Consider the following 12,727-nt stretch of genomic DNA (forward strand, 5'->3'; position numbering starts at 1 on the left):
CAAGAGTGGAATCCATGGCACTTTTATCCATCCAGACCAGGTTACAGTTTGGATCCATGGCTCCCGTGTCCATCCAGACACGGATCCATGGCTCTGGAGTCTATCCAGACCAGAATCCATCCAAGGTGGGATCCATGGCCCTGGTGTCCGATTGGACCGGTGTCCAGCAGGGATCCATGGCTCTGATGTCTATCCCAATCAGTGACAATCCACAGTGGGATCCATGCCGCTGGTGTCCCTCCAGACCAGTGTCCAGCTGGGATCCACAGCTCTAATGTTTATCATGACCAGTGTCCATCCATAGGGGATCCATGGCTCTGGTGTCTATCCAAGCCAGTGTCAAGATGGGATCCATAGATCTTTTGTCTATTCAGGCAAGTGTCCATCCAGATTGGAATCCACAGCTCTGGTGTCTTTTCAGACCAGTGTCCATCCACAGTGAGATCCATGGCACTGGTGTCTATCCAGACTGGTGTCCATCCAGAGTGGGATCCATGGATCTGGTGTCTATCCAGAGCACTGTCCATCTACAGAGGGATCAATAACGCTGGTGTACTTCCAGACCAATGTCCATCCAGAGTGGGATCCGTGGCTCGGTGTCTGACCAGACCACTATCAATTAAAGGTGGGAGGCATGGCTCTAGTGTCCATTTGGACCAGTGTCCATCTGGACCAGTGTCCATCCAGAGACGGATCCATGGCACTGCTGTCTATCTCAAACAGTGTCCATCCAGAGTTGGATACATGGCTCTGGTGTCCATCTCAATCAGTGCCCATCAAGAGGGGAATCCATGGCACTTTTATCCATCCAGACCAGGTTCCAGTTTGGATCCAGGGCTCTGGTGTCCATCCAGACCAGTGCCCATCCAGAGACGGATCCATGCCTCTGGTGTCCATCCAGAGCAGTGTCCAGCTGGACCAGTGTCCAGCTGGGATCCATGACTCTGATGTCTATCCAAACCAGTGTCCATCCACAGTGGGATCCATGGCTCTGCGGTCCATCCAGAGACGTGTCCAGTTGCGATCCACGGCTCTGGTGTCCATCTGGACAAGTGTCCATCTGGATACGTGGCTGTGATGTCCATTCAAACCAGGCTCCATCCACAGAGGGATGCATGGCTCTTATGTCCATCAAGAGTAGTGTGCATTCAGAGTAAGATCCATAGTGCTGGCATCCATGCAGACCAGTGTCAAGCTGGGATCCATAGCTCTTTAGTCTATCCAGGCAAGCGTCCATCCAGAGTGGAATCCATGGCTCTGGTGTCTATCCAGACCAGTGTCGATCCAGAGCGGACACCATGGCCCTGATGTCCATTTCTACCAGTGTCCATCCACAGTGGGATCAATGGCTCTGGTGTCCATCCAGACCAGTGTCCAACCACTGTGGGATTCATGGGTCTGGGGCATATTCACAGCAGTGTCCCTCCAGAGTGGGATCCGGGGATCCTATGTCCATCCAAACCATTCACCATCCACACTGGCATCCATGGCACTGGACTCTTTCCAGACCAGTGTCCAGCAAAGACACGTGGTCTTTTGTCCATCCAGACAAGTGTCCATCCACTGTGGGATCCATGGTTCTGCTGTCTATCTCGACCCGTGTCCATCACGAGTGGAATCCACGGCCCTGGTGTCCATCTAGACCAGTGTCCAACCTGAGTGGGATCCATTGCCCTGGTGTCCATCTAGACCAGTGTCGAGATGGAATCCATGACACTGGCGTCCATCCAGAACAGTGTCCATCTACAGTCTCATCCATGCCTCTTGTGTCCATCCAGAGCAGTGTTCATCTGGACCAGTGTCCAGCTGGGATCTATGGCCATGGCGTCAATCTGGAACAGTGTCCAGTTTGAATCCATGGCTCTGGTGTCCATCCAGAGACAGATTCATGGCTCTGATGTCTACCCAAACCAGTGACCATCTGTCTTAGTTTGGGAAGACAGGTATCTGCCAGGTAAAATTACAATCAGAGGCTCTTTGGCAAAGATTTGGGAAATAGGAATAGCAGTTCTTTACTAGTATGTAATACAAAGCAAACAAACACAAAAAAAACCCCTCCACCAAACAACTACAGAATTAATAACAAACGACAACAGTACTAAGAACTTTGAGAGCTTTGTTTCACAAAACCCAGGGCAGTTTGGTTTCGGTGTCCCTGCAGGATCCTCAGAGCACCAAGCTGAAATAGTGGAAAAGTCTCGGCCTGGTAGCTGGGATGGCAGGGTGTCCCGGCAGCGCAGGGTTTGCAGGGTCACACTGTAGTAGCAGGAGGAGCAGCGCCGAAGAAGCCGAAGGCGAGGCAGTGCCTGGACTGGCTCCCGCGGGTGGCAGGGAAAACTCAGGATTCAGGCCGAACCGGTGATAGTAGATTTCTCAGGACTGGATCCCTTTGCACACAGTGAAACTCTTCTAGCCAGCAACAGCCGTTCTCTCTCTCCCCGAAGGCCGGAAAAAGAAAAGCCCGCAGCTGCCTCAAGCTCTGTCTTTTACCTACGTTATCTCCCCCTTCCACCTTTGTCCACCTCTTTGTTTCGGTTAAGTACTCTCAAGTATCCAACACTTGGTCTCCTTGGTAACTTGTGGGGAAAATATTCTTTAGAGAAAGAAGGAACAAACCTAACCCCCAACACCATCCACAGAGGGATCCATGGTGCTTGTGTCCATCCAGACCAGTGTCAAGATGGGATCCATAGCTCTTTTGTCTATCAAGACAAGTATCCATCCAAATTGGAATCCATGGCTCTGGTGTCTATCTCGACCAGTGTCCATCAAGAGCGGAATCCAATGGCCCTGGTGCCTATCCAGATCAGGTTCCGCTTTGAAACCATGGCTCTGGTCTCCATCCACAGCAGAGCCAATCCAGAATTGCATCCGCGGCTCTGATGTCCCTCCAGACCAGTATCCATCCAAGGTGGGATCCATGCCTCTGGTGTCCATCCAGAACAGTCTCCATCCAGATCTGTGCCCATCTGGACCAGTGTCCAGCTGGGATCCATGGTGCCAATTTCTATCCAAATCAGTGTTTATTCACAGTGGGATCCATGGCTCTGGTGTCCATCCAGACCATTATCCATCTGGACCAGTGTCCAGTTTGCATCCATGGCCATGGTGTCAATCTGGACCAGTGTCCATCCACACTTTGGATCCATGGCCCTGGTGTCCACTCAGAGAGGGATCCATGCATCTGGTGTCCATCCAGAGCACTGTCCACCTACAGAGGGATCAATAACGCTGGTGTACATCAAGACCAGTGACCATCCACACTAGGATCCATGGCTCTGGTGTCCATCCACAGCAGTGTCCAGCCGGAATCCATAGCTCTGGAGTCCTTCTAGACCAGTGTCCATTCATAGGGGATCCATGGTCCTGTGGCTATCCAGATCACTGGCCATCCAGAGTGGGATCCATGGCTCGGTGTCTGACCAGACCACTATCAATACAAGATGGGAGGCATGGCTCTGGTGTCCATCTGAACCAATGTCCATCCAGAGTTGGATACATGGCTCTGGTGTCTTTTTCAATCAGTGCCCATCGAGAATGGAATCCATGGCCCTGGTGTCCATCCAGACCAGGTTCCAAGTTGGATCCAGGGCTCTGGTGTCCATCCAGACCACTGTCCAGCCACAGGTGTTTTGAAGAGTCTGGGGTCCATACAGAATTTTGTCCAGTTTGGATCCATGGCTCTGGTGTCCATCCAGACCAGTGTCCATCCAGAGACGGATCGAAGCTTCTGGTGTCCATCCAGAGCAGTGTCCAGCTGGACCAGTGTCCAGCTGGGATCCATGTCTCTGATGTCTATCCAAACCAGTGTCCATGCACAGTGGGATCCGTGGCGCTGGTGTCCCTCCAGATCAGTGTCCAGCTGGGATCCATGGCTCTGCTGTCCATCCAGACCAGTGTCCAGTTGGGATCCACAACTCTGGTGTCCATCTGGACAAGTGTCCATGTGGATACGTGGTTGTGCTGTCCATTCAAATCAGGCTCCATCCACAGAGGGATGCATGGCTCTTGTGTCCATCATGAGTAGTGTAAATCCAGAGTGGAATCCATGGCGCTGGTGTCTATCCAAACCAGTGACTTCCACAGAGGGATCCATAGTGCTGGTGTACATCCACTCCAGTGCCAAGCTGGGATCCATAGCCTTTTTGTCTTCCCAGGCAAGTGCCCATCCAGAGTCACATCCATGGCTCTGGTGTCCATCCAGAGCAGTGTCCAGCTGGGATTCATGGCTCTGATGTCTATCCAAACGAGTGTCAGTCCACAGTGGGATCCATGGCGCTGGTGTCCCTCCAGACTAGTTTCAGCTGGCATCCATGGCTCTGATGTCTATCCAGATCAGGTTCCACTTTGAAACCATGGCTCTGGTGTCCATCCAGACCAGTGCCCATCCTGAGTCACATCCATGCCTCTTGTGTCCATCCAGAGCAGTGTCCATCTGGACCAGTGTACAGCTGGAATCAATGGCACTGATGTCTATCCAAACCAGCCTCCATCCACACTGGGATCCATGGCTCTTTTGTCCATCTCGACCATTATCCATCTGGACCAGTGTCCCATTTGCATCCATGGCCATGGTGTCAATCTGGACTAGCGTCCATCCACAGTTGGATACATGGCTCTGGTGTCCAACCAGAGCAGTGTCCATCCGTGGAGGTGCCCAGCTGGGATCCATGGCTCTGATGTCTCTCCAGACCAGTGTCCATCCATAGTGGATCTATGGCTCTGGTGTCTATTCAAACCAGAGTCCAACCACAGTGGGACTTGTTGCTCTTGTTTCCATCCAGACCAGTGTCGAGCTAAAATCCATGGCGCTGGTGTCCCTCTAGGTTAGTGGCCATTTGTTCAGGGTCCATGGTTTTGTGACTATGCAGACCAGTGTCCATCCACAGTGGGTTCCATGGCTCTGATGTTCATCCAGGGACATGTCCAGTTGGGTTCCACGGCTCTGGTGTCCATCTGGACAAGTGTCCAGTTTGCATCCATGGCCATGGTGTCAATCTGGACCAGTGTCCATCCACAGTGAGATCAACTGCTCTAGTGTCCATCTAGACCACTGTTGGGGCATGCTTGTATCAAAGAATCTGGAGTCCATCCAGACTAGTGTCCAGTTTGGAACCATGGCCCTGGTGTCCATCCAGAGCAGTGTCCATCCGGAGTGTGATCAATGGATCTGATGTCCATCCAGACCACTATCCATCTACAGTGGGATCAATGGCACTGGTGCACATCCAGACCAGTGTCCATCCACAATAGGATCCATGGCTCTGGTGTCCATCCAGACCAGTGTCCATCACCTACTCGACTTGGAGGTCAAGAGATGCTTTTGTAGCCACATTTTCGCCATATCACACGGTACACATGAATTTTGTTCACCCTTCCATGCAGTGACAGCCACCCCTCTGAATCTGCCATTACCAGACAATGTGAAGATCAAAGAGATGAACCACACTGCTGTAAAATGACCTTCCATTTACTATTAGATGCATAAAGAGCAGGGTGCATAGGCAGGCATATTTTTCAGGAGGAAGAGAGGCTGTTTTTTCCCCCCAGATCTAATCATAGTAAGAAATTCTATATTCACTGGATTACCAAAAATTAACAATTTCAGACAGAGCATCATAAAATAATGCTGCTTGAATGATCCAACTGTACTAGGTTCAATATCTGTAAATTTTTACAGATCCCCCTCCTGACAAGAATGTCATCTGCTTTCTCACCCAATCTGACAGGGACTCCAAAAAAAAAAAATCTTACCCTCCCCTCCAAGAAGAATTTTACTGGAAGAAACAAACTCAATATTGAAAACCTAAAGTGTTTGCTGCATGTTGCTGTCTTAGCTCTATGAAAAATTATTAACCAGCTGGAAGTGCTAAAGAGGAATAATTTTTTTTTCCCTTAAATTACGACTATTAAAAGGTCACTAGTGGCACACAACAGATCAGGACACAGGAAAGAGATTTTGTATCAGGTTATCATCCCACTGTTAGGACCATAGAAGGCAGTTTATCTGGGTACCTTGCCAGGGAGTTGGCATTTTCTGTTTCAAGCAGCACAGAGAGGCAGCACTGTGAGCAACACCTAGGCCAGTGCCTGGGGTCATTTCCCAGTGCCTGGCAGCCTCAAGACAAAGCTTCATCCAAGAGTTGCCTTTCACAGAGCTCCAGGAGCAGCTCAGTGGGGTTAGCAGAGAGACAGCAAACCCATGGGAGGATTATTGCCGCTGTCTCCTGCACACATTACATTACATACACAAGGCTGACATCTGGCAAGACAGTGTTACTTCTTGGATGCTTCTGATTTGGTCTGGGGCTGGAAGAAAGCTATTTCCAAGACAGCACTGTACCAGTATTCCAAGAGACACTGACTACTGTAGGTGCCTAGCAGAGACCCAGAAACAACAGCTGCTAGAATAGGATGACTAAAGAATTTACAGCAGCTTAAATTTCAAGCCATCAACAGCACTAGGTGAGGTCAACCCCTTTCTGAATATGTGATTGCCCCTCCTACTCACCCTAGTTTACAAGGCCAGTGAAATACGGGGTCTACCCATAGACCTTAGAAGTTTAGACCTTAGAAGTTTCAGTTGATACATTTTCTGCTTCAAGTTACACACTGCCAATAGCATTGATGCAAAAGACAATAGCTTCACTTTGGCTTGTGACACTCACAGGGCAATGAAATGATTTGACTGAAATGGAGTTTACAGGGGGAAAAAGGCCTCAGGATAAAACGTGACAGAAATCTCAGCCAAAAGGCTGCTCACCTTAAACAGCCACGTGTGAAAAGCTAATCAGAATCAAAACCTCCACACACAATAGCAGGTTTTGAGTGCTGCCACTAGGATTCAAAATATGCTGGAATAGAGGAAAGACAGTCTTTCCCTTGTGGTGTATATGTGTCCTTCTCAATAACCACCTGGCCTAAAGACCAGGTAACGTGTGGGGAGAAAAAGCTTCCCACTGGATCAAGGTACAAGTTGCCTATGCCAAGTCATGCATCAGTACTCCCTCAACATTTATTTTTATCAAAAGTATCCCATTCTCCTTTTTCTCAACGCTATCAAGAGAGACAATAAATTATCCCAGAAAACTGAGAAGTTAAAAGCTTTTCCTTTCTGTGCTCTGAAATCCTCTCTCTCACAGAGGCATCAGCACAACTTTTATGATAGTCTAGCAGTATAAAAAGCTGTCCCAAATTCTTCTGTTATTGCTTAATTGAGTACAGCAGCATAATTGTGCAAGGGCAGCTTCAGAAAGTGTTAAACTCTCTCTAAAAACTATGCTATTTAAACTATAGTCTTCATGAAAGATAGCTGTCAGTCCACTAGCTTTTTCCATGGTAAAATTCAATTTACATTCAAAATACCATTGTACCATTTCAGAGCTAGAAATGCAGCAGAACAGGCATTTTGCATCAGCTCATGGCTTACTGCTCAGTTAAAAAAAAAAAAAGAACAGATTTCCATCAACAGTTATAACTAATGTGAAATTTTTAAACAGTAACAGTAGAGCAAGTATGCAAAGCATCCCATAGAGTTAGAAATCTGTAAGAACTAATAGTTTTTTAAAAACACCCCCTTAACTTCTCTATAGCCCAAATTCAAACAGCAAATCAAATCCAGTTACAGACACATAAGAACCAGAGAAATAAGGACATGAAACAGTTCATAAAAGCAAAGTGATGCCTTCCAAGAAGATGAGCAGTACAGGGGACAGCTAAAAGGTAAAAACATTTTTAAAACCACTGTATTTGAATCCTGCAGTGGTCTTGCCAGTAGCACGTTTCAAGCAGCTGCATTAAAGACCAGAACACAGGCAGCACATCAGGCACAAGGTTAAAAAAAAAGCCTCAGCGAGCCAAAAAGCAACTTGTTACACCCTCGAATTCAATTCCTGCTAGTGGCAACTGATCCACTGTTCCAATTTACCATCATTTGGAAACTAATACTAAAATACCTTTTAGTATTCCCCGAGTCCATCACTGTTGATTCGAAATTGGGTTGCTTCTATGCTGAAGAAAGTACAAGACATTTTAATATCCTCTGGAAAATCTGCTGTAATCAGGAGCCCAAGAGAGTAATTTTTGTCAGTTTAAACCATTCCTTCCCTTCTGAATTTTACTTTGATTTAATTCCTCTTGGTGTTCTACATCATCACTGCCCAATTCTTCAGAGATCGTTAGCCACAGAACAAGTGAGGACTAATTTTGGACTCATTAAAAAATAAAAATCAACCAACACTCTACTGGTACTGTTTGCTGGTTTTGGTTTGGGGTTTTCCACCAAATTTTAATTACTAAGGAACCCTAGAAGCATCTATTAGTGCATACCAACCCTCTCAAAGAGTTCATGTACGAGTCACAGTGGATGCTGTCAGTGTTTTAGGCACTTAAAAAACTGGAAGTGATTATTGATTGGGCAAAAGCCATGTCTTCCAGGACTCTAAATAGGATAACATGAACCAGGCCACAGAGAAGAAAAATTAATCTTTTCACAGTGGCGTTTTCTGCAAGCAGAATTGCAGTATTTAACAGCAGCCCTTTTAAAAACAGAGTAATTCAGGACTGCATGGAAAAGGTTTTTAAGGAGATTGGTAATTGGATGCAAAGCATTAGATCATGAGTGATTCATGCATAATCCAGCACAGTACTGACCTCTAGTGGTTACTATTCAAAAGCCTAAGAAAATATGGTGATGCTCTCATTCCTGTCTTTAGCAAGAAGGTACCAATTTCACAAAAGCACAGACACAGCTGGAGTTAATTGTCACTCCTGCTGCCAGTCACCAAGGAGATCATGGATCCTCTCAGGCTTCAGCCTATTCAGACATTGTCTAGACTTTAAAAATGCACATTTTTCTACTTTAAAACTACAACCTATGAACCCTTCCTCAGACACAAAGACAGCAAGGTGGAGATACTAACATTATCATTCATACAGTCTGGACAAACTTAGAATCATTGAGGAAGACTTCTCACAGAAATGGACCCATAAATGCAAGATTTACAGGAGTCACAAGCAACAACAAAACTAAATTTTACAAAGTGTCTGGATTATATTTTAAGGCTACCAATCAGACAACAAAACCAATTCTGTGTTACCGTAAACAATTAAGCAAAGTTTATCTACCAGTCAGAATTAGAATCAATTGAGTGATTCCAAATTATGAAAAAATAGTTCTGTAGTTGCTCATAGGGGTCTTTTGTTCTTGACTGTGGCTCAATCAAGATCAGCTGAACACTTACTAATGCTCTGCTTCTTCAGCTCTAACTCTAAAACCACCTGTACGCATTTATCCTTAAACCAGATACACTGCCAAAGAAAAGTCTGACTGATTACAAGTTTAGGTTAAGTCATTAGTACCAGCTGGATAAATAGCTTGTGTATATGCTTTTAATGATTAGAAGAAAATATCACTCAGCTTCAAAGATATAGCACATAATGATCTGCATTTCTGGATTCTGTCTACAAACTAATTATTTGTTTGGTGCTCTAAGCAATTAGTCCTTGTTACTGGAAATGCCATTCTACATGGGGGAATTCTTCGTCCTAATATTTTCACCCCTTTGATGGGAGGCTTCTATTTATAGGTTTTTGGGGGTTTTTTATAAAAGTACATGGAGTTTGCTTGTTTGGATAGGTTTTGTTATTTTTGTGTACTTAAGAGCAATTTTAAAACATTTCCATCCAAAGAAGTGTCATACAACAAAATAGGATGTGAAAGGTTACAAGATCCTCTGTTCTGACTATTACTTTCTGAAACTATTCCAGTAGTGCTTTCACTTGAATATTTCCTTAGTACTGATAGTGTTCTTGTGGCTATTAAAGCACACAGAATACAATGCCTTCCCATCATTCATGATGTTCAGTCATCCTCTAAACATTCCTGCCCATCCACAAGGCTCTCACAACCCACAGGGACATCTCCCACTGCTCCTTACTTACCCCTGATGCCTTCATGTCTTCTAAATGCTCCCAACATTTAATGCTTTTTACTGCACTTCTGTCAACATCCAAGTTCCATATTTGTATTTAAAGTCATTTTCAACTTCCTTAATATGGAGTTTTCCAGCTGACACGTCTGTAAGTGCACAGTCTCCTGTTTAACTACTGGTCACCACAAATATTTAAAGGAATTCAGGCACGCTTTCTTCAGCAATCCCTTGAAAATAAGAACCCTGGATTATCAATCACAGGCTACAAAATGGCACTGATGAGCTGGCTCAGCACTGTGCCCTGAAGGCTGTTGCAGGCAGAGTAGTTTAGCAGCAAGATCATTGCCCCTTTCTACATTATCTGGAAATATTTCTTTCCCTCAACAGGAAGACAAGCTACACCAAAAATCCACACCTTATTGCCTATTTTCATTGTTTGTCTAACAGTTCTTTTGGTGGCTCTTCCTCAGCATAACACTTAAATTCCACAAATACGGAAATAACATTTCAAACTGCACCCACTTCTCCTCATACCACATTGCTCCATATTCAGTAAAGCAAATGAAGTTCTGATGTATTTGAAACAAGACCACTGCCTGCAGGAGCTGTACTAGGGTACTACTGGTGCCTAAGAGAATTTAAAACTCCCTCAGAATAATGTCACTGCCCAAAAATACCTGGATTCCACTCAAATCTTCCCTAACATATTACCAAGCCCTACAAGATCAGATGCTACTTAGACGTGAACATTCCAATGTGTTACTCATTGCTCAAATTGTGACTGAACTTCAATCACAATTGAATCGGAGTGTTTTCAAGCCTCAATTTCCTCACTCGTATTTCCATAGAGAAATTTAACTTCTGCCGGAATCTACTTCATTTTTTCCAAAGGCAGATAGAATACTGGTTCCAACCAACTTGGAGCTGCAGTAAAGAAAAACACTGGAAATACTTTAAGCAACTGCAGATGGCCTTCAGGACTTGTGTACAAATACTCCTGAATCATTCAAGGAAGTATATTAACTCAAGACCTGTGGAAAAAGGTACCAGTTAAAATGTCTGCCACCTCTCCTTGCAGTCACCAGGTGTATGTTTGGTGGCTGCTCGCTTGACTTCAGCACAAGGAAGAGTTGGCATTTTTAATTTACAAGCTGCAGGTAAACTTTGAAGACGTTACTTGCTGTTGGCAATATTGGCTGTTCAATTTGCTCTCTTCATATCTGCTTCTTTCTTCACCACCTTGCCCCGCACAGGGAAAAAAACAAAAACCAAAAAAACTACCTAAGTGCTCTTCAGAGAGGAGAGACTAAATCACAAACACTTCAGGGCAGGAAGCTTGAACAGCTTAAGCTCTTATTTGCAAGTTCTGTAAATGCCATTTCATACAACTCATCATATTCGCCACCCCACCTTTTCCACAGGCAAACACTGTATCCATCCATCCACCCCTGAAGCCCACCAGGGGCACTCTGGTATCTCTGCCATCATCCTGAGGAGCAATAGACTCTGAAACATTGTTTTTAAGGAAACTGACAATTATACCCACAGCATATGCTGTTTGCCTCTGCAAGTTATAGCCAACATTTCTATTCTTTCCTCTTAAAATAAATTTAAAGTGTGTACTACATATATAAGAAGAATATAAAACCCAGGAGTGCAAGCTGCAGCCCCACAAAGCCACCAAAGGTTTATTTGTCTCACAAAAGAAAGCAAGCACCTTTCAGACGCACCACCATTTCCTTCTCTCCTGGATACAGATCCCTGTAAAATGGGAGAAATGTCTTGTATTAAAACAATTGTTTTCTTTAGGACTTCTAAATTGCACTAAATATTAACCTTCCTAAAACTGCAATGGCAAACCCAAATTAAAAAAAAAAAACCTTGGGACAAGAAGAAACAGTGATATATATGAACACAGTTCAACAGATCTCCATAGACACTCTTACGTTTCAGAATTGAGTTCATCTTGACTATCCACACACATTAATCTGAAATCCCAGCTTTAGTCTTTCATACAAGTTCTACTTCTCAGCATTTTTAATGAGGAACTAAGATCTTGATAAAGCCATTCATTTCATTGTATCCGAAAGTCCTTCGCCTGCTGTACATTTTCTCTGCAGCTGTAGGCATGCATGAGTATGCCTAGCACGTGCATTGTGTATTTCTATTTACACTAGGAGTGCTTCAATATTCATCTGCAGTTATGTATTTATGTACACAGCTAAAACCACACAGCTATGTTAGATCTGATGTATTTTAATGGGGGTCAAATCTTCAATCCATGCTGGGATTTTCTGCTATTTAAGAGAAACAGGCTGTGGAGCATTTGACCTTTTTCTCCAAGAGCAAGATAAAATGTCCCAGATGTGCCCAATTCTCAAATGCATTGTTTGTATCTCTTGTAAGAACAAGTCTCCAGGCACCTGAGCAAAGATAACCCACGTTACATGGATACCTCACAGACTGGCAGCAAAGTGCTGTCATCTTACCAACCAATATTAAAAGCAGGCTACTGCATGAGGCTGCCAGAGAGGCTTAGGCAGTGCTGTTACATCTCACATTTCACACTTGGTTTGCTACAAGAAGCAGCAAAAAATAGTTTCTTTGGCTCACCAATATCAACAGGAAAAGAGCAAGTGCTTTCCGTAAAGAAGGATTCTCACCTGACACCAGGAGCCCCCTGAAATCTTGGATACAATCAAGCTCTATGAAATACACTGCTGATATACCTTGCAGATAAGACAGAATTTTACACCAATCTCAGTTTCCCATCTTAATATATTCTCTTTGCTGTG

The sequence above is a fragment of the Chamaea fasciata genome, unplaced genomic scaffold (assembly GCF_029207755.1).
Source record: "Chamaea fasciata isolate MVZ Bird 193981 ecotype frontalis unplaced genomic scaffold, bChaFas1.0.hap1 SCAF_43, whole genome shotgun sequence".
Taxonomy (NCBI): domain Eukaryota; kingdom Metazoa; phylum Chordata; class Aves; order Passeriformes; family Sylviidae; genus Chamaea; species Chamaea fasciata.